Source organism: Mya arenaria, chromosome 3 (assembly GCF_026914265.1).
Source record: "Mya arenaria isolate MELC-2E11 chromosome 3, ASM2691426v1".
Taxonomy (NCBI): domain Eukaryota; kingdom Metazoa; phylum Mollusca; class Bivalvia; order Myida; family Myidae; genus Mya; species Mya arenaria.
The window spans coordinates 54421757-54442165 of NC_069124.1; the positions used below are offsets into that span (position 1 = coordinate 54421757).

The following is a 20409-nucleotide window of genomic DNA, read 5'->3' on the forward strand; positions in this document are numbered from 1 at the left end:
TACATTGAAATATTATATATGAGGTAAACCAGTTTTTACCATAACAAAAAATCATATATATGATAAAAAAACATTGATTTGTCATAGAAAATTTACTAAAATAGTAATCATGATTAGCTATTAAAATTATAGTGTGTGAATACCACGTGATAAATTGCGTCATAAACGCTTGGTCGGAAGGCAATATTTTGCCTTGAATGAAGACATTAAACCAAGATAACTTCACTAATTCCTCACCATTTGAATGAATTATAGCGCAGTCTACGCCGCTTACGGAGCATCATCTACCGTTTTTACCAGAGTTTGATAGAGAGTTTAGTTTCTTAAAACACTTCGACAAACCTTTTCATAATACGGCCGTCTGACGGAGCACTGTCAAAACATTTTTGGAAACAGGTTTGTCGAAGTGTTTGATGAAACTAATCACCTTATCAAACTCCGGTAATAAAACGAAGACGGGGCTCTTAAAGCGATATAGACTGCCCTTTGTTTCACTTAAAATGGTGCAGTAAAAGAAAAGTTATCTTTGATTTAAATTTTCTTTTTAGGCAAAATGTTTCCTTCCGACGTAGCATAAATGACGTAATTAAGCACGTGGTATATACACACTGTAATATGTATCTTTAAAATCATAAAAAAACATTTGCAAAACAACAATCATACTACATAGTAATAACTAGACGCTTCAACAGGAGTCATTGTATGGCAGTCAAATGAATCATTTTTAGCAAACTTGCATGGCAAGTGGCGGTGTCAAGGGCCATTCGTACTATCGTCGTAAAATTATCGGGGTCATTCGGTCGACGATTGGTCCTCGATATACAAATTTGTTTTTTGTTTGTTTTTTTATCCCCGAATCTTCATCTATGTTTTCTGCTTCTTTTGTACATAAAAGTAAGGACCGGTCACATTTCAACCGTATCGGTTCCGTAGTGTAGTGGTTATCACGCTCGCTTCACACGCGAGAGGACCTGGGTTCCAGCCCCAGCGGAACCATTTTTGTTTTCTATTTTACTCAATTCCTTGTTATAGTTAACTTTTAGGGTGTTACAATTGTCCCGAGAAAACATTTTTTTTGTCACCAAAAGTTAAGTTTACATTTGCAAATTAATGTCTATAATGTATAACACAATTGAAAGCTTACAAAAGTAGGGGCCCTGATATGAATGTAAATGCATTTTGCATTCATGGGAAATCCATATTGTTGCCACATCTTCTTTCATTGTTTAATAAGCTTTTTTGAAATACGATATTTTCCGCAGGAGGGTCGCGTTATACCATTGCATAAAAAGGTAAATTATCAATGACGAGAATTACTTCGTAGAAATCACATTGCTGAGTATTATTGGTAAATTATTTCTTAGAGTATTAAACAATATATAGACTGATTGGGAAGAAACATATTATGTATATATATAGAAGCACAGGCGAAATCCATATCACATATTGGTACTAATGATAATAGGCTTGTACTGCATGTTATTGTCACTCTTATGTTGAATTAAAGCAAACGCTTATACTGCGCTTTTAATAGATACTACAAAAACCTTTGATAATATATGTAAAGTGAGAGACAATCTATGGTATCAACTTATAAAGCTTGGAATTAGACGTAATATGTTGAATAAATTTAAATCTATATACGATTCGGTCAAATCAAAAGTGAAACATAATAATGCATTAGGCGATGATTTGAATTGTACTCTTGGAGTAAAGCAAGGAGAAAGTATGTCGCCTTTCCTTTTCTCGACGTTTATGAATGACATTAAAGTTTTTGTACATAAATGTTTAGATTGGATTGATGGCAGTATGTTTAAAATATTCATTATTTTATGTGCAGATGCAATTGTTACATTTGTAAACTCATCAAATGAGCTGTAGTTAAGTTTCAATGCTCTGATTGAATATTGCATTAAATATAAATAAGTTGTAAATACAAATAAAACAAACAAATATGATTACCAAGTATTAGACTTTAGCCATACCTTAAAATATTGAATGTGACAAAGTTTCGGAAGTCTACTTTTAAAATGCAGTTCTCTACACACAGATTAAGAATTGAAACAGGTAGATGGAAAAGACCGCTATCAACGCCCTTAAACGAACGTTTATTCCTTATTTGTAATTTATTAGATGACAAAATCATTTTGTTTTCGAGTGCCCCTTGTATAATGAATCTAAAGTTAGATATGGACATAGGTATTATAGACAGGCCCAAGTATGCATAAAAAAGTTGAACTCTTTTTTAACATCGAAAATTAATCTATTTCAAAAAAGTGTTTTTATCTATAAAGCATTTGAATTGAGAAATACTACGCTATAATTAATGTTTTCTGTATAGGTTAAGTGTATTGATTTGTTTGTTTTCAATTAAGCAATAACAGGAACTGTCATGAAGCCATAGATAAAAGTAAACTAGTAGTGCAGCTCTTTAAGTCTGCATCCATGTTACTTGTTTTTGCTTCCATGTTACTTGTTTCAATATTACTTCATTGTGTATTGTTTTGCATAAATTGTATTCATTGTGCTATTGTTGCATTCTTTCGTCATTATATATGTACATCAATCAATCAATTAAATTTTATTTCCTCCTAAATAGAAGATATGCAAATATATTTACAACTTACAAAGTACTCTAACATTGAGCAATATAGAACAAGTTAATACAATAAACAACATGGATCAATGACCTTCTTGGAATTAAATGTTTTGTTCTGTTCTATATCACTTTGCCATTCGCAATTACAAATTCAATCTTCGCCCGGCGTAGAATATTTTAGAGTGTAAAAGTTTGCGGGCTTTCTTAGGCTAAATTATGGTCTGACATTGTCAGGAAAACTTGCGTGAAGAGTCATTTATGATCAGTGGATGCGGTATTTAATCGAAAATAACACATATAACGATATATAGTTACGAAAGTAAATAATACTTGCATTCCTTTTTATCACGATGCTGGTTTGCCAACACTGACGGAAAACGTGACGTCAATGTCCTCGCAGATAAAGCCTGTTTATCGGAGATGTGGCTCATTGGAAGAACGTTCGCTCCAAATTTGAAAGGCCCCCGGTTCGATATTGTCCAGGCATATCCATATATCTTATCTGATTCTATTAGCTTGTGTTTAAGATTAATTTAAGTTAGTTTTATATTTTAACCGTCTCCGTGGCCTAGTGGTTAAGCGTCCGCCTACGGAGCGGGAGTGAGTTCGATCCCTAGCCGCGTCATACGTAAAGACGTTAAAAGTTGGTACAAGTAGCTCATTTGCGCTCGGCATTGTAAAGGCAGTGCTTGGAAAAGTGGTGTACTCAGTACTGGTTTAACCCAGGAAAGTTGTACCCCGTGTAAAGGTGCTTTACACCGAGCACGTAAAAGAACCAAGGGGTCTCTTCGAAAAAGGAGCTAGCGTATCGCAATCGGACTTCCTTGCATCCCACCACTGTCTCTTCAGCGTGCTGTCCCTTCAGCAAAAACAAAGGATCCCGTTGAAAATAAGTGCTTGCACTTTCACGGGTTACCCTTGACCGCAAGGTTTAAAGAAATATATACATACATACTCCCGCCTGTATGCTTTCTCATAATCAGCTTTACGAGAACCTTAATTCGCGTCCTCCCCATATATTGGGTTGAGGTCGTTAAGTACTAGAAATCAATCTTAGGCCTAAAAAAATAATTTGTGTGGTTCGGATCACACGACCCTAGCTGGAAAATATCGCCGACCCTAATGTTATTTTTTTGGTGCGACTTGCGAAAAAAACACTCCAGAACGTCGGGAGTTTAAGCTCATAACACCCAAGATTAGTTTCGAAGATGTAGAGATAATGTTTTTGTTCTAGCCGGGATCTGTATCTGTGATTGACATGTCAACATCCGACAAGGGGCCATGGACCCGTTTGTATGAAGAACAGCTGTACGATATTCCTGTCGTACAATTTATCAAGACATTCTCCGACTTTTCGCTCTTCAGAGTAAGGTATATACAATGGAACAAAATGTCTCTTGGATAATAGTATAAGTTTTCCCACTCATAAGATTGAATGCCGGTCTAATATTAATATACCCCAACCACAACTGCAGGACAAGCCATGACCCTTTTCACCTGTCATGTTGTCAGATGCAATCATAAAAAATAGTTTAAATAAAATAGCAGCAGGGAAAACATACTACTAGTATAGAAAGGAAATATAAAATACTGGGAGTTCTGACATAGGCTGGTGCCTGACAAAATGAGACTTTCTTTTAAACTGGGACTGAAACCTGGGTCTGTTGCCATTTGTACAGTTTATAAATTATTCCTAACTTTACTTCTTGGAAAAAGGCAGAGAAGTGTTTTTGAGATGCTGAAGTAGGTCAGTATTGTCACATTTAATTATCAATATGTTTTGCTTTCGGAAGGTGTGTGACGAATGGCAACAAAACTAGCAATGACACACCACCTAACTGCAGCGATGCTCAGCAATGTCCTTATATAACTAAAATTATGTTGAAAAAGGACAAAAACAAAGCAAACAAACCTGTACCAAACTAAAACAAAAACAAAAAAAGAACAAAATAAAAAACCTACCCTACCTATTCTTGGGGACCATATTACCCGAACCACACAATTTATTTTTTAGGCCTTATCTTGAATGCCAATTGTTCAATTGGCTATAGATTCTATAAATTTATTTAGTGGATGTCTGACAGTTTTACCGAAGCTTCCAACCAGACAAAATGTCGGTTTCATTTTCAAGTATTCAGTTATAAATAAAAAGGGAATAGGTTCCCATTGGAGATAGGTGGAATATAAATAAAAATTGCATTCATGCAATATGCGGATGGGTTGATAAAATAACGCTATTCACTGCAAAACTTCTGTAAACAGCTCTCTACAGTGACGTCACGAAAAGTAGTTCGTATGAATATTCAAAAGTGTATTTCCAACTTCTTCCTCTGGACGCTCGGTGACATGGGTGGTTTAATTCGATCGGAATACAGTTTATAAGGACAAATGCGCAAAAGGGAATTGTTAATATCATTATTGCAATGATACCCAGCAGTCATTTATGTTGCTGCCTTTAGGCATCACCTAACAATCACGGCTAACAGTAAACTTGGTACATACTTATAGGTAAAATATCGGTTGATGCAAAATACAATTTAAATGCATTATCATTTTTTATTCATGTTTTACTTATTTTATTAAAATGGTAAAAAACAAAACAAAATAGAATAAATGCATATGATTTAGGTACAGATAAAAAGATATTAGCGATGTTTTGGCGTTTTTTAACTGGGAAATTTGTGGCCACGTAGCTATTAATTAAAAATGTGTAAAAACTAATATTTTTTATCTTTACCTAAATCATATGGGTTGTTTTGTTCGGTTTTATCAATAATTTTATTATTAATATACATTGAAAATAAATATTTATTTTTTTGGCATCAACCTGCCGTAATTTCAGGGCGAGTACTTATGTCAATTGAAAAAAGAATAATAATTCCAATAAAACAAAAGTATGTTTTGAAAAATACATATTACCATTTATGTGTATATGTTGCGTGCGGTATCTGTTAGAGGAACTATATGCCACTTTGACGCTCAGTCAGTATGTGTTTTTGTTTGGTGGTCGTTCAGTACAGCTGTTTTTCTTGAGTGTGTGGAGCGGTCTTCAGTATATGTAGATTTTCCGTAAGTGGTATTCGGTGCATATTACCTAGTTATACGATTATATTGGCTCGGCATATGTTTTAATTCATCGCAAATTCTTGCGCGTGTTTCGTGCACTTATGATTTGGTATGTTCACAGCATGATAGACACACCAATACCAGACGATTAGTACGTCTTCTCCAAACGCTGTGTATCATTACATACGCTAAAGTGATTCAATGGATGTAACGTTACTGATTTACAACGAAATATAACTACCGCAGGTATTCTTTACCGTTAAGATATTAGTTAACAAGTTTGTCAAAACCTTCAAGACAATTGATTCCCTGTAAATGAAGAGGCGACTCATTGTCTTCCTTTTTAAGGTAAATAATTAACAATATGAAAAATATGCTGAAATGGCATTAATTCATTCAATTCATGTGATTTTAATTTTTGTCTATTAATTGCATGTCTATGTGCTATCAAATCCCTGGTTTATAACAAGTATTTTAGTTTATTAGAATAAGTTATTGAACTAATTCCTATTTTATTTTTATTCATTTCAAATATTCGTATCTTTATTCTCTCATGAATATTCAAATGATCATGACGAACATGTTCTACAGCAAAAGTATTAATATCCCACCAAAGATGTCGGTGATTTGTTCCTATGAACTATGGGGACGTTTCCTTGGCCACCTAAAAATTCAAGCTAGTTAGACTCGGACCCAACAGTTATTAGTAGCTTGCTTCTCAATCGAGCTTAGCTATATCTGCATAACTAATCAACTAATATAAATTTCAATGTAGGTTTAAAACTGCAAAACTAACTATTACTGTTAGGAATCAAAGCGCTTAAGGCGTTGAAAGGCTTTCGGTCTGCTACGTTTTGTGAGTAAATTAATTAATTTTTGTAAGCTACTTAATATGCAGAACACCGTTTCGTAGCTATAAGAGCAGATTGGTGACTTTGTTATTTATATGTAAATTTTAATTAGGTCGTTGAACACCGCATTTGTTACAGCGCTGGGTTTACACGTGTAAATTCGTCAAATGTTTTAAATGCCATGTCTATCTGTCCATGGTAGATTACAAATTACGGTTATAAAAGATAACAGTTATAACGGCATACAGCCTAGAAATCAACATTCCTCGAGTCCGCCTTCACAGTGAAATTTTAATAATACACACAAGAGACAGTAAGAAACAATAGTTGAATACGTAAGAAAACACACACTTCAAAGAAAGTCTCTGCTCCTATAGGATGATTGCCAATTATTCAATATTAACTTGATAATTTTTATGATCATCCGTTTAACTTTAAAAAAATTATTCATTACGTTTAGCGCCGATACAAATTGCAATCGGAATAAATTTGACTTAAGAAAAGCATAGGTAAAGTGGAACCATATCTTACATTCGGAATTATAAGTATTCTTTAAAGAAACAACCACTTAATCCAGGTCATAACATTAAAATGGGTATTGTCGGCTTTATCATAATTGTAAATTTGTAAAACAAGCCATGATAATACGTTAAGATATTAAATTCAATGTATAAATAGAATAATAATTAAGAAAGTTAGAAAATAGAAAATAGACAAACATATTTCTCCCATGCTTGACCCATGTCTTCTAGGTTTGCAGTAAGGCACCTTATACTTCTGTTATTCTAAATATAACAAATGAACTCGTAAAAGCCGACTATACCCCTTTAAAAGAAAACGACACCTGCAAGAATCCTATTATTTCACAAAAGTTTTAAAAGTAAGCGCTGAGACTTTACTACACAGGCGCTACAAAGGATAAGTTTTAGGAGTAGTCGATACTTTCACGATAGCGATGTTGTTAAGGAGTACGCGAAGATGAGCTCATCTTCTCTCGATCTCTCTTTCTCTCACATGTCTTTCTCTACAACTTCTACTGTATCATGTTTTTTCCACTTAAACAATATTACTCTTAGTGTTGTTGTTGTTTTGCTTATGAAACACCTTTGCTTGGTATAGAATGTGACGTTTCGGGAGAGGGCCGTAACTGATCTTGGCATGACTCGTGGCCCAATACCTTTGCATGCTTGTTTTTATCACGTCGGTCTAAATATTGTGTTGAAATTTGTATTCTTATTGTAATTGTCAAATGTGTTCTCATGCAACAAAATATTATTAAATCAAGGAGTACCCACTTCACACAAATGCGATGCTGTAGAAATAGGCGAAAACTTCACAAAGGCGATACTTTTTAAAATAGACGATAGGCGATTACTTCATCATGGCGATACTGTTTAGGAGTAGTCGATAACTAATTTAGAGCAATGATACTTAGGAGTAGGTGATAACTCGTTAAGAGCGATGATATTTAGGAGTAGGTGATAACTCTTTAAGAGCGATGATATTTAGGAGTAGTCGATAACTCGTTAAGAGCGATTATATTTAAGAGTAGTCGATAACTCTTTAAGAGCGATGATATTTAGGAGTAGGTGATAACTCGTTAAGAGCGATGATATTTAGGATTAGGTGATAACTCGTTAAGAGCGATGATATTTAGGAGTAGGCGATAACTCATTAAGAGCGATGATATTTAGGAGTAGTCGATAACTCGTTAAGAGCGATGATATTAAGGAGTAGGTGGTAACTCATTAAGAGCGATGATATTTAGGAGTAGTCGATAACTCGTTAAGAGCGATGATATTAAGGAGTAGGTGATAACTCATTAAGAGCGATGATATTTAGGAGTCGGCGATAACTCATTAAAAGCGATGATATTTAGGAGTCGGCGATAACTCGTTAAGAACGATGATATTTAGGAGTCGGCGATAACTCGTTAAGAGCGATGATATTAAGGAGTAGTCGATAACTCGTGAAGAGCGATGATATTTAGAAGTCTGTGATAACTTAAAAAATATGATAATGTTTAGGAGCAGTCGGATACTTTCCAATGACGATGCTGTTCAGGAGAAGCGATAACCGCACACATCCGACAAAGTTTATGATTAGTCAATAAATGTCATAAGGAGGAGTAGCCGATAACTTCAAAAGAGATAATGTTCATGTGTAGTCGATTACCTTCATAAGGACAATACAATTGAGGAGTAGCCGATAACTTTAAAAGATATAATGTTCAGGTGTAGTCGATTAACTTAATAAGGACAATTCAATTGAGGAGTAGCCGATAACTTCAAAAGATATAATGTTCAGGTGTAGTCGATTAACTTTATAAGGACAATTCAATTGAGGAGTAGCCGATAACTTCAAAAGATATAATGTTCAGGTGTAGTCGATTAACTTAATAAGGACAATTCAATTGAGGAGTAGCCGATAACTTCAAAAAGATATAAGGTTCAGGTGTAGTCGATTAACTTTATAAGGACAATTCAATTGAGGAGTAGCCGATAACTTCAAAAGATATAATGTTCATGTGTAGTCGATTAACTTTATAAGGACAATTCAATTGAGGAGTAGCCGATAACTTCAAAAGATATAATGTTCAGGTGTAGTCGATTAACTTAATAAGGACAATTCAATTGAGGAGTAGCCGATAACTTCAAAAGATATAATGTTTAGGTGTAGTCGATTAACTTAATAAGGACAATTCAATTGAGGAGTAGCCGATAACTTCAAAAGATATAATGTTCAGGTGTAGTCGATTAACTTTATAAGGACAATTCAATTGAGGAGTAGCCGATAACTTCAAAAGATATAATGTTCAGGTGTAGTCGATTAACTTAATAAGGACAATTCAATTGAGAGTGGCCGATAACTTCAAAAGATATAATGTTCAGGTGTAGTCGATTAACTTTATAAGGACAATTCAATTGAGGAGTAGCTGATAACTTCAAAAAAGATAATGTTCAGGTGTAGTCGATTATTTTCATAAAACCAGTAATATCTAGAAGTTGCCGATAAGGGGATATTGTTTAGGAGTATGCGAAAACTCTTTTAGAAAGGCGACGTTTTTAAATGGATGTGATAAGTTCTTTAAGAGAAAGTTGCAATCAGACACGGGTGATAATTTAAAGGAGTAGGTGGTAGCTTCACACAGGCGGTAACTGCTCTCAATCGACGATCCTTACGCGTAGGCGATTATTTCACAAAGTTGTAGGTAGTCACCCGAAGACGTCAGCTGTCGCAGACGGAGGAACCGCCCATATCCGACATTGTCACATGTGACCCTTTGCGGCAGGAACGGGTCGAAGGGAGGCCCGCTGTAGTAGGCACATAGTGTTCCTGTGTATCCGTTTGACAGACGTACAGCCAAATGTGTGCATTACGTTCATCTGTAAAAAATAAAAGAAAGAGTTGGTTAAATAAAATGGTGGAAAGACCACACTACGATTTACACCAACAATGAAGTTTTTTTTATATTACCTATTAGGAAATATGTAAGCGTATGGATCTTTATAATGAAGTTTTGTTAATAATAAAAAGCTTCAAGAATACGAGAATATTAGATATTTTTTACTGAAATTTAACATTTCAACACCTTTATCATTATACAATATTGGCTTCACACATTCAACAAAGTGTACCCTGTGACTTATATATTCCAATAACCGTATCACCGCAACAAGGAAATAAGGCTAGTGTAAAGTCTAAGATTTGCATGACATTTGATACACTTGAAGAACCGCCAATACGTTTTTAGATTGTGCTAGAAGACTTAGCACAACTATGAATCGCTTACTGCAACAATCAGCTCGAAAGTAGATGTCGACGGCCGTGATAGGTACAGGCATTGCGAACTCCATCTGCCAAAAGTTGTCCGTATCCAATGCTGAATGGAAACAACTGTTCAGGCCGTGGTAGCTTGTCGACAAATCACCGTCAATGGCTTTACGGGCCGCTGTCTTTTCTACTTCAATACTGGAGGCTGTTGCGTTAATACCACTCACATTGCGTCCTGAAAGAAATAGCAGTACATTGACATATTTGTGTAGTGTAAGCTCGTTGGAGTGTGGCGACTATACTTTTGTACGTTTGTGTGGTGATTGTGGGGTTGATTGTGGCCATTGTACGTTTGTTTGTAATAATTGTACGTTTGATTTTGGTGTGTGTACGTTTGTGTGTGGCCATTGTACGTTTGTGTGTGGTCATTGTACGTGTGTGTGGTGATTTTACGTTTGTTTTTGGCGATTGTACGTTTGTGTGTGACCATGGTACGTTTGTCTGTGGTAATTGTACGTTTGTGTGTGGTGATTTTACGTTTGTTTGTGGCGATTGTACGTTTGTGTTAAGTGATTTTACGTTTGTTTTTGGCGATTGTACGTTTGTGTGTGGTGATTTTACGTTTGTGTGTGGCCATTGTACGTTTGTGTGTGCTTGTACATTTGTGTGTGGTGATTTTACGTTTGTGTGTGGTGATTTTACGTTTGTGTGTGGCCATTGTACGTTTGTGTGTGCTTGTACATTTGTGTGTGGTGATTTTACGTTTGTGTGTTGTTATTGTACGTTTGTGTGTGGTGATTGTATGTTTGTGTGTGGCCATTGTACGTTTGTATGTGCTTGTACGTTTGTTTGTGGCCATTGTACGTTTGAGTGTGGCCATTGTACGTTTGTGTGTGGTCATTGTACGTGTGTGTGGTGATTTTACGTTTGTTTTTGGCGATTGTACGTTTGTGTGTGACCATGGTACGTTTGTCTGTGGTAATTGTACGTTTGTGTGTGGTGATTTTACGTTTGTTTGTGGCGATTGTACGTTTGTGTTAAGTGATTTTACGTTTGTTTTTGGCGATTGTACGTTTGTGTGTGGTGATTTTACGTTTGTGTGTGGCCATTGTACGTTTGTGTGTGCTTGTACATTTGTGTGTGGTGATTTTACGTTTGTGTGTGGTGATTTTACGTTTGTGTGTGGCCATTGTACGTTTGTGTGTGCTTGTACATTTGTGTGTGGTGATTTTACGTTTGTGTGTTGTTATTGTACGTTTGTGTGTGGTGATTGTACGTTTGTGTGTGGCCATTGTACGTTTGTATGTGCTTGTACGTTTGTTTGTGGCCATTGTACGTTTGAGTGTGGCCATTGTACGATTGTGTGTGGCCATTGTACGTTTGTGTGTGGTGATTTTACGTTTGTTTTTGGCGATTGTACGTTTGTGTGTGGCCATTGTACGTTTGTTTGTGGCGATTGTACGTTTGTGTGTGGCCATTGTACGTTTGTGTGTGGTCATTGTACGTTTGTGTGTGGCCATTGTACGTTTGTATGTGCTTGTACGTTTGTTTGTGGCCATTGTACGTTTGTTTGTGGCGATTGTACGTTTGTGTGTGGCCATTGTACGTTTGTGTGTGGCCATTGTACGTTTGTATGTGCTTGTACGTTTGTTTGTGGCCATTGTACGTTTGTGTGTGGCCATTGTACGTTTGTGTGTGGCCATTGTACGTTTGTGTGTGGTGATTTTACGTTTGTTTTTGGCGATTGTACGTTTGTGTGTGGCCATTGTACGTTTGTTTGTGGCGATTGTACGTTTGTGTGTGGCCATTGTACGTTTGTGTGTGGTGATTTTACGTTTGTGTTTGTTTAAATATGCCATCTGAATAACAAGCAAGTGCTCCAGAGCTTAGATTCATGCACCAATATAGGTTTGATTAAAGAACATAATCTGACAGAAGTGCTAGTATGCAACGTGGACTTTTTAAAGTCGAAACATGCAGGCGTTGTTTGCAGTAAAATATATGTCAAATGTAGATATAAACTGGTGAAACATAGCATTGAGGGAGAAAAAAACAACAAGGTTGTCCAATTTACAGTCATATGAATGAAGACGGCTATAGTCGTAGGGCTTTTACAGTCTTCCTCGGGTCAGGTTCAGTGTTGCTTCCATCCACTCTTATAGTTTAGTTATCTGTTTTATCATTATTATCAGACTAGAAAGTAACATCACTCTTAATTGAACACAATTTTAATTAAAGCCGCATTTTCGAAACTTTGTGCAAACCACTGTCACGAACAGTAACTGCTATTGGTATGTTGAGAAACCTAAATGTGATGGGGATAATTAACCAATAGGTTTTTTTTAGGTGTATTTAAATACAATTTTAATATATAGAGGATATTTGTTTATTTCAGTGTCAGATCGTATTTTATTTCACGCTTGTCATAGAAAAACCTATTTTCACGAGTGGCGATGTTGTTTTTAGTATTTTAATTTATTTTCTTAATTACCCCCTTTTTGAAAAGGGCGTTATTTTCGCCGCTTCTCGTGGGACGTCCCTCACGCAAAATTAAATCTGATGACGTAGCTGTCAATTTTTTATTTCCGGTTTGTTGAGAAAAAGTTCTCTGATTTTCTTTTTTATAGTTTATTATTCGCTAGTTTTTAGAACAAAGATTTTATGAACAGTAATCAATGAAGTTTTATTAGAGCATGATCCAAAAAATAACGAAAACACTTTTATATTAAATGGGGCACGAATACATAACCAAAATACTACGCCGCCATTTATTGAATGAAAGTTTGAAAGGTCAATAATTGTATACTATTAACCGTATGGGTTAGGCTATGAGTTCAGTCTATGTAGACTGTTACAATACCTTGTGCGCTTTCGGAGAAATAGGTAGACCAGCCGACGTTCTGGACACACATCGACAATTGTTCAATTTGGTTTGTGTCCAGTAGAAAACATGTCCGGAGGTTGTGATCATAGCTGGTGATTTGACATCCGGTGTAGGAGCTGCAACGGATTCCACATCCTGCCAGACTTATCTTGCTGTACGTCTTCAACAAGGGCACACCTGTGCATTGAAGGTTTTTCATTTGTCTGAATTTCATTTCTTTCACGTCTGTTAATAGCGCCTGCTGATATAACGATGTAATGATACACAGCATCAATAATGAAGCTGCGTCGGTGTACATTTGTGTTTTACCGTAAATGCCGTTAACTTGCATAGTTTTTACGTGTCTGCAGGAATATCACCTTATTCAAATGTCCTGGTTTCGAGAAAAATGCTTATAACAATGTCCGTCAAACCCCACTGAATATTTCTTACAAAACCAACACGGTGAGAGCTATTTATCTGTACCTGTTTAAATGAGATGTCGACTTCTAAAAAATGCCACTCCATGAAAACCAGTAAACTATTTTAATAAAAGCGCGTTTCAAAGCCCAATTTATAGTTTGAAAAAATCTTTATTTTTACCCGAAATACTGTTTACGTACCTTTTATGAAGGGGAATCACATTTTAAAAATACATATGAATTTGTTTGCGTAAAAAGCTTCTATGCCGTTGAAGCTGACCTAACGGAAGCCCATTAACGTATTCTATTTTCCGTTGGATATACAAACGTTTCCCGTAGAACACTTTATATAAACAGCAACTCTTTATTCTAACGTTGAGATTATACAGGTTAGCAAGTTTTGTCACATAGCTCTTTAACAGCGTACCTTATTCGGAACTCTTATTTCCGGGGGCTGAGTATTAGTTTTGTCATCCGGTACCAAGAAGTGTTTATTTTATTAAAGCGAAAAATATAATTTTAGCACCATTAAAATGTTTGCTTTTTGTAAATATAAAGTCAGTACCACTATTCACTTCCTATTCCATTAAGCAAGCAGCCGCTGCAAAGAAACAGACTCCGGTCCCTATAGCTGTCACGGTACGTGCACAGGATGCTCTAACGCCTCCTTCCGGTGATAAATAGCTGCGCCACTCGTGAATGACGTCATGCAATAACATGGCGGGTAATCATTGGAGCCATAACATTTTGTTACGTGTTGAAAATGCTCCAACGCGTCTTCCGTTATAGTGCCAATGAGTGGAATATGGATGTAAACAGTGAGTATGGTTTCTTATTTTTCATTTTTAGAGGTTTATACGAGTAAATTTAAAAAATGAGAATGTAGTTCCACATATGATTGGCTATGAGTTGTTCCTAATGTAAAACTTCTGAATAAATTTAAAATCTGATCGTCTAGAACTTGCATAACTTGCTAGAGGTTAGTGTTGACAACGTAAAAATCTGGAATTTCGTGAGAATTGTTATCGTATCTTAGTTTCATGTAATTTCTTAACATGTGTGTGGCGTTTTTATTGACAAAAGGTTGCCTCGTTACAAATTTTAGAACTTTATTTGTTATACTTATTGCACTATGTTCGATTTTCTGAACGTTGTGGGGCCAATGAATAGGTTGTGGTGCTCATGAATTGTAATTTATTAGGAAACGAATTGTTTAAAAACGCTATCAATTTCATAACATGAAAATCAACAATTAACTGAATTAATATCATTTTCGATCTTTTAAAAGTATGACGAACTACGACACAATTTCACGAACTTTAAGGTTCATTTGGTGTCAAATAAATTGTCACTTGATTGCAAATGATCGTCGAAATTTCAAGTCTGTATTTTCAGGTATTATAAGGCAAAAATCTAACGATTGTGTTTATATATTTTCAGATAGATGTCTTTAAAGGGAAAAGGAGGCGGTGGGCTATTCCTGTCGAGAAAAAATCACTCCGTGGCTCAAAATTTGCAAGAAAATGTATTTTACAAAGTCAATCACCTGTTATAAAACAACCTCTGATGTATGCCGGTACATCAGTTGAAGTAGTTTTTTTTTAATTATAACAGTAATGTAATGTTTTAGAGTTGTATTAATTTTATTGATCTAAGTTTAAATTGATATCTAGTGAAGTGTATTATTGCAAACATAATTAAGATTCCCAAGAGTTAAGGCATAAAGTATAACTGCTAAATAAAATTACTACGCGATCTACTTGAAGCGGACTCAAACGTAATTCTTTTTGAGTATGTAAAAAGTCCAAAAACACCAGAGGTTGTTTTAGATAAAAATGGCCGAGGAGCTCCGATTCAATGTGTCCAAAGCTTTGTCATAACGTTATAAGACAAACGGGGTTTTTGTATCCTGATGGTTCGTTTTTTAATAAGTTTATACAATTGTTTGTTAGTAAAGGTTGTTTTTTATTAAACACATTTTACAGTTTTATTTAAAAAAGATAACTTTGGCTGGTTCCTGTTGATTACGTGACCCTCCATGGAACAACAACGAAACCTATTCCAAACTGACTCCACCAACACGACGTAAAAAATGGGGCTATGACATTTACGACCAAAACGTTGCGTTTACGTGATTTAAGAAAATGAAACGCCTCAAACTGTCCATTATGTTAGAGAAAAACAACTTCGGCTCTGTGTGCCTCGGACAGTCCTTTGTCTGACATAATGGACTTTTAAAATATTTCTGTGACGTCATCATTTAACTATTTTTTACACTATATAGGTTTTTTGGACTGCGTAATGTACTTTATTTTACAGTCTGTCCAACATTTTAAGACCTGCCCAATATTCCAAAAATGGACAGTATTCGTATAGATGATGTACAGTCAGTTTACACGATACTATAACCTATATCGAGTACAGCAGACATGACAGCGGATCGCGGTACAGACATGTTAACTCGTGTTCTTGTTGAAATCAATATTAAACAAATGCGGCCGTTAAAACATAATCACAACTTGTTGTTATTTAAGCTTCATTTTTATTTAACGTGATTTTGTTTCCTTCGGTACATTAAAAAAGAACAGAAAAAGAACGCTACCGGCCACCATTATAGCTATTGATACCTGGCTTAAACGCAAATATGAGGTTTACCATAGCCCTCGTTTTTTGGTTACTTTGAAAACTAAACAATATTAATACATGAGCGTCCCTTGTCGTTTGAAACCATAAATATAGCCTGTTATTAAAAAGGCATATTTCTAAAAACAATGGGCCTTTTTTTCTTTCTGGTAGTGTTCAATGAGATGTCTGTCTTTCTGTCTGCCTGCCTGCCTGCCGTATGTCGAACGTAAATATGAATACTGCAATCTGCTCTTGTCAGCAGTTAAATTTCACTTGTTTCCAGACATTTAGCAAACATTAGCTCATTCCGAAAATAAAAATAAAAAAAACAGTTTTGAGAACAATCAATCTGTGACAGCGCAGCTTTGATAACTAAGGTATAATAATATACGAGTAAATCTTGTTAATCGGAATCTAAATGAAATAGACTGGTAAAGAGGATAAAATGGTTAACATGGAATAACATGCTGAATACAGCATTATCGTGCAGTGGTGAGGAAAAGATTAAAAGCATGCATAGTTTGTTATTTTTCCTTACCTGTAGATGCGGAACTAAATCGAAGAGAACAATTAATATAAAGTGTGATTGTTATAAATGATTCTACACCTTAATCCGACAAAACAAAATCAATGATCGAAAGTCGGTCAATAATCGATACATAAACAAAACTGAAAGCATGCACGAGAAGGAGAAGTTGCCAAACTGTGTTGCTGACTTATTTTTATAAGCTATGGAAAACGACATTTGTCAATTATAACTTAATAATATCATCTTTGCATTGAAGATCGATGTATCATATTGATTGTGTTGCATACATTCCAATAAGAAGCATAACAGATCGGAACAGTGTATCAGAAAATTTATGAAAAATATAATGAGCCTTGTACAAACCTACTTCGTATAAACACACACTAGTTTAGTTTGAATATGTCACGTACATTTCCTTCTACATAAACGGAACGCGTTGACAATTTCACGATATGTTCATAAGAATATATTGTATTGATGTAGCAAAACTACTAGTCATAGGCTACGAAGACATCAATCAACGTAACCGACAAACCATACGGATTTATAGAATAGTTGTTTAAGGTATAAACTATTCTTATAACACAGCAATACAGCGGTACTAGAAACGGATACGTAGTAAATAATTGACTGTATGGTAATAGAGGATGGACAGTATTGTTATAGAGGATGGGCAGTATTGTTATACAGGATGACCAGTATGGTAAAAGAGGATGGCCTGTATTGTTATAGAGGATGGGCAGTATTGTTATAGCGGATGGACAGTATTGTTATAGAGAATGACCAGTATGGTAAAAGAGGAGATGTTCAGTATTGTTATAGAGGATGGCCTGAATTGTTAAAGAGGATGACCAGTATTGTAAAAGAGGATAGGCAGTATTTTTATAGAGGATGACCAGTAAAGTAAAGGAGGATGGCCAGTATTGTTATAGACGATGGCCAGTATTGTTATAGACGATGGCCAGTATTGTTATAGAGGATGGCCAGTATTGTTATAGACGATGGCCAGTATTGTTATAGAGGATGGGCAGTATTGATATAGAGGACGGCGTGTATTGTTATATAGGATGGGTAGTATTGTTTAAGAGGATTAACAGTATGGTTATAGAGGATGGGCAGTACTTTTATAGAGAATGGCCAGTATTTTTTTTATAGAGGACGGCCAGTATTGTTATAGAGGATGGCCAGAATTGTTATAGAGGATGGCCAGTATTGATATAGATGAAGGCCAGTATTGTTATAGAGGATGGCCAGTATTGTTATAGAGGACGGCGTGTATTGTTATATAGGATGGGTAGTATTGTTTAAGAGGATTAACAGTATTGTTATAGAGAATGGCCAGTATTTTTTATAGAGGACGGCCAGTATTGTTATAGAGGATGGCCAGAATTGTTATAGAGGATGGCCAGTATGGTTATAGAGGATGTGCATTATGGTTATAGAGGATAGACAATATTTTAATAGAGGACGGCCAGGATGGACAGTATTGTTATAGAGGATGGACAGTGTGGTAAAAGAGGATGGAGAGTATGGTAATTGATGATGGAGAGTATGGTAATTGAGGATGGACAGTATGGTAATTGAGGATGGACAGTATTGTTATAGAGAATGGACAGTGGGGTAAAAGAGGATGGAGAGTATGGTAATAGAGGATGACCAGTATTTTATAGAGGATGGACAGTTTGACAAAAGCGGAGAGCCAGTGTCATGTTAAACTCATCGCTTAGTACAACGAATGTCAACAACATACAAACCTTCATTGGAATCGATCCATTTTGAAAACGATGTTTCATGTTGATAACTGTTCTTGGGATGTGTGTATTTAGTAAAGACCTTTTACTGATCGAATCTGTAATTGACGTTGATTAATTGTTCTTTCCTTTTATATCCATCTTATTATTTATCAATTCTAGTTGTATTGGTTTTTCATTTAATATAATCTTGTTCCATATTGTAGATGATTTCCTCAATATATTGTTTTTCTCAATATATTAACTCCAACATAAGAACGATTTCCTCAATATATTGTTTTTCTCAATATATTAACTCCAACATAAGAACGATTTCCTCAATATATTGTTTTTCGCAATATATTAACTCCAATATAAGAACGGTGACCAAGTAGGCGGAGCTTAACCATGCAATAAGTAGCGTGCGGATAAATTACGACGATGCAAATATATATCTTCAAGCTAGTTATTTACTGCTGTGCTTGACAATGACAGGTGTAATGTGAAACTCCTGGTCGAGAAATATAGGATTGTTGATCACTTCTATGTGTAATATAAACCTTGGAACGCGTGCCATATTATCGGAATGAGAGATCCGGATGGAAACAGCAGACACAAACTGGAATATTTCACAAGATACATGATACAATAATCTTTACTTTAACTCTGATATATGCTTACAAGAAACATTAGCTCAATGAGCTATTTTCCGACATGAATAATGCATAACATAACAAAACACAACAAAGACCTGGTGACCAAGAAATAAAAGCAAATAGTTTTAAATAGATACATTGGAGTAAGTATTTACAAAAAAAAACGTTTCTTAATAAATTCATGCATAAAAACATAAAAAGTAAGATGGATTAGAGCACTGTATACAGTGAAAACATCAACTAGTTCTTCCGACCACATGCGCACGGTTCCTCCTTTTGACATACCATTGTAAATTGGTTAGTTCTTTCAAGAGTATATATACAGGATCATTTCATACATGTACATGGGTATTACAGCATGGTTCAGTGATATGTCGTTGGTAAAAATGTTATAATTAATTTTGCTTGCTAAAAAATGCTAGAAAGTATTGCTTAGAGGAAGTACTTAATTAATCATGAACTTTAAATACTACCAGATTTTGCTGATATTATTAGAAACAGTGGCGTACAAAGGCATGGTTGCTCCTATGATTGGGTCAATCCCTACCTACAGGTTACTATCCAAATCTTTGCCCAGCCACCGTCTTGATATAATCAGCAACTATATCTGTGTAAGAATGTTAACTGAAAATGCCAAATCGTAACACCTTATCAAATACTTGCCGAAAAGAAACACAGTTAGTTGCATATGTTTGACAAATGTTAATGAGATAAACATTTGAAACAATGATAAATATATATTATCCCTTGTTATTTAATATGATTATTTTTTATTCATATTCAAAATGCCCGCTGAAATCTTTTCTGGTATTTGAATGCCACATCGTATCCAGTTGGTGTAGGTAATCCCACTGAAAACAAAAACTCCTTTTCCATGGAGGCAACTGATAAAATATATTTAGTGAATATTATTTATAATTCTTACTTTCTTCTCATTTTAAAGTATGAAATGCTTTTTGCACGTTTTGCATTTACTAGAGGGATCTGTACAGGTGCGAATCAAATACTCAATTCCATGTAGTTTTAGAGCAGCTCATATCCTTTTGGAGGCTGTTCCATACCTGACTGGCCTCAAATCGGAAAGAGTTCTTTCCATATGTTGTTGTCCTTACTGTTGGCATATCTACATAGTTTACATATTTGAGAATAAAACTACATGTCTTAAAGCTTCAAGAATGTGAACTTAGTCTGGTCACATACCGTACAGACGTTTGTAAGTTTCAGCATCTTAACCTGCTCAGATGTAATGTTGGCAAACAAACTATATGAAGCAGATGTTTTGTAAGTTGAGGTG

General features: G+C 35.3%; 1 non-coding gene across 1 annotated transcript; it reads left to right on the forward strand.

The window, feature by feature from the left end:
- Positions 1-923: 923 nt before the first annotated feature.
- Positions 924-996, forward strand: Trnav-cac (transfer RNA valine (anticodon CAC)). Its single transcript has one exon. It is a non-coding gene; the product is annotated as a tRNA-Val (tRNA).
- The last annotated feature ends 19413 nt before the right edge of the window (positions 997-20409 follow it).